Source organism: Canis lupus, chromosome 22 (genome assembly GCF_011100685.1).
Source record: "Canis lupus familiaris isolate Mischka breed German Shepherd chromosome 22, alternate assembly UU_Cfam_GSD_1.0, whole genome shotgun sequence".
Lineage (NCBI taxonomy): Eukaryota > Metazoa > Chordata > Mammalia > Carnivora > Canidae > Canis > Canis lupus.
The window spans coordinates 49,654,638-49,658,119 of NC_049243.1; the positions used below are offsets into that span (position 1 = coordinate 49,654,638).

General features: G+C 41.3%; 1 long non-coding RNA gene across 1 annotated transcript; it reads right to left on the reverse strand.

Annotated features, from left to right (window-relative positions):
• Positions 1-806: 806 nt before the first annotated feature.
• LOC119865151 lies at positions 807-2,661 on the reverse strand. Its single transcript, XR_005376077.1, has 3 exons — positions 2,365-2,661; positions 1,857-2,018; positions 807-1,273 (listed from the first exon to the last, which is right to left on the reverse strand). It is a non-coding gene; the product is annotated as an uncharacterized LOC119865151 (long non-coding RNA).
• Positions 2,662-3,482: the final 821 nt, after the last annotated feature.

Genomic DNA, 3,482 nt, shown 5'->3' on the forward strand with positions numbered 1-3,482 from the left:
ATTCATGAAAGACACAGAGAGAGAGGCAGAGACATAGGCAGATGGAGAAGCAGGGTCCCCTTGGGGAGCCTGATGTGGGACTCATTCCCAGGACCCTGGCATCATGACCTGAGCCAAAGGCAGACGCTCACCCACTGAGCCATCCTGGCATCCCCTCTGAGCTCTTTCTAGACTAGGTTTCAACTTTGGCCTAAGAAGACAGGAACAAACACTAAAATAGTTGCTAGCAGCTAATGGCAACATCCCACGGATGACTCTCACCCTCTCAAAGTAGCTGCCTGAGAAAATTCAAGGTTCCCCCAAAGAACTGACTGTTCCAGCTGACACCCAAAGTCAGGGCCCCGACTTGTGGCTTCTGTGGGAAGGTAAGAGCCTAACTTCCACAAGCTCCAGTCAGCAAACCCAGATGGGTTTTATATGGACTAACCTTCCATCCTTGTTTTTTGTAAGTTTTCACTTCTCTGACTCTTCCTTCCCTCCCGTTCCCTCCTCAAAATATAGCTACCTCCGTACAGAGCAAGGTGGAGTTCAGTTCACTCTGGTTTCGTTTCCCTATTGCAATTTTTTGAAATCTGTCCTCACCACTTTAGCTAGCATCCAGCTTTGTTTATCTTTGATATGGATGATCTTTTTTTTTAATATATTTTTTAAAGATTTATTTATTTATTTATGATAGACACAGAGAGAGAGAGAGGCAGAGACACAGGAGGAGGGAGAAGCAGGCTCCATGCAGGGAGCCCGATGTGGGACCCGATCCCGGGTCTCCAGGATCGCGCTCCTGGCCAAAGGCAGGCACTAAACCGCTGAGCCACCCAGGGATTCCCTGGATGATCTTTTTACTGTCTCAATAGTTTTACTTCTTCCAGAATGTCATATAATTTGAAACATACAGTATGGAGACTTTTTAGATTGGCTTCTTTCACTTAACAATATTTGAGGTTCCTTCATGTCTTTTCATGGCTTGATGGCTCATTTCTTTTTATCACTGAATACTCCATCATCTGGATGCATGACAGTTTATTTATGTGTTCACTTGCTGGAGGACATCTTGGCTCTTTCCATTGTAGCAGCTCTGAGTAAAGTTGCTAATAACATTTGCATGCAGGTTTTTGTGTGGACATAGTTTTCTGGAAATGTAGTGTTTGGTTTGCTTTTCTAACCATCATATGGTCTTAAGTGATCTGCACAATTCTAAAATAAGTGACCTTAATGAACTGGAGAATTTAGCATGTACAATGCTCAATTAACCAGGATACTCTCCTTTGCATTTGACCTTAAAAAGAGAGAACAAATATATAAGGAAACAAGCTATTAGAAACTTGTTTTATAAAATCCCACAGCAAAAAAAAAAAAAAAAAATCCCACAGCTTATATGTTATCCTGGGATTGTTGCAGTTTATATTTGCAATTATATGTTTCTATGTCTACATCTATAAAATAGGTCTTCTAAATACATTGTCCAGTTTTGAGAAAATCTTTAATGCTTGCCTTGGCCACAGAGCTCTGCTAAAGCATTCTCTACATACATTATGCCATGCTTGGCACCACACAGTTTCATAACACACTGTGACCCTGGCCAAACTGATTAGACCATTATTAGGAGCCTAGTCCAATAGCAGGAGGTAGCTTTGGAAGGGGCTTTACCCAGCAGGGACAAGGTAATAGGTATTTTTAGGTTGGCCCACCAAGAAAATTACTCTCTTCTAAAAAAACATTCCTTCAGACCATGTGGCACATATGTAGAAAGAATTATGACACAGCAATTAGTCTAAGGATGGGATCTAAAGCCCAGTTGGATCAATCACAACCTTTATCCCAAAATATTTTGATTTGGAACCAGCAAGTCTAAGATTCACCTCCTCTCTGATGATGGAAACGTAGATCTCTGGAGCCACCAGTCATCATGTTCCCTGTCCCATGCAAGTAAACTCTGTGAAGCTGTGAAATAGTTGTAGAAGCCAGAGTCTAGATGATTTTCCAGGCGCTGCTGCCCACTGTTCCTGAGACCCCTGGCCTTCCTACAGATGTGAAATAAGTAATATCCCCTTATAAGACTTGAGTTCTTATAAAACAGTCCTTATAAAAATACAGTCTGTGACTACATTTATAGAGAGAACACCATGTGAACATGAAGACAGTCAACTATAAGCCAAGGAAAAAGGCCTGGAACTGATCCTTCCCTGGCATCCCTCAGAAGGAAACAACCCTATCAACATCTTGATTGAAGACTTACAGACTCCAGAACTTTGAAATAATAAGTTTCTGTTATTTAAGCAACCTGGTTTGTAGTACTTTGTTATGGTAGCCCTAGAAAATTAATAGAATTTATTACATGCAACCAAGAATTCTGACTACCATAACTACCCTCTCATGGATAGTGAAGGACAAATCAATTCAGTCTTCTCTTGTGGATGATGGCAGGAACACTAGATGTGGAGACGCTGATAATTATCCACAGGGACAGGGCCCTAATTCAGGGAACAATAATAGACTCTCAACTTTTATGTCTTCCAGAGCTGCTATCAGATGATTTGAGTACTGTTTTGGTTTCCTTTGAAGACTGCTATCTTTGATATTGAAACATTTTCCTTCTCTCTAATTGTATTCCCTATTACCTGAGATACTTTGAATGTGCCCTTGGTACTTGCAATCTGAAAGATCCTGAATCTGCAAAAAAACCAATAATACATTTTTTAAAATTTATTTTATTTTATTTATTTATGATAGTCACAGAGAGAGAGAGAGAGAGAGGCAGAGACACAGGCAGAGGGAGAAGCAGGCTCCATGCACTGGGAGCCCGACGTGGGATTCGATCCTGGGTCTCCAGGATCACACCCTGGGCCAAAGGCAAGCGCTAAACCACTGTGCCACCCAGGGTTCCCGATAATACATTTTTTAACTGAAATTTTTATTAAGATAGTGATAGACTCACATGTAAGAAATAACAGAATATACACTTAACCTGCTTCAGCGGGATAATGTTGCAAAATTAATCACCATCAGTATTTGACATAGGTACAATCCACCCATCTTATTCAATTTTGTTTTACTTATGCTCCTGTGAGTGTTTAGTTCTACACAATTTTATCACCTGCGTGTGTCTGTGTATCCAACCACAGTCAAAATATTGAACAGCAGCAGACACTTTTGGCAAAGTTTTCCATCAGTAAGAATAGATACAAAGACAGCTTTTTGGCAAAGCCCAATTTAACATAAAACCCAATAAAATAGGGATCCCTGGGTGGCGCAGCGGTTTGGCGCCTGCCTTTGGCCCAGGGCGCGATCCTGGAGACCCGGGATCGAATCCCACGTCGGGCTCCCGGTGCATGGAGCCTGCTTCTCCCTCTGCCTGTGTCTCTGCCTCTCTCTCGCTCTCTGTGACTATCATAAATAAATAAAAAATTAAAAAAAAAAAACAATAAAATAGATCAGCTGTATCCCAACTGGCCCATTTGCTTCCTATACTTCTCTTATAACACTAT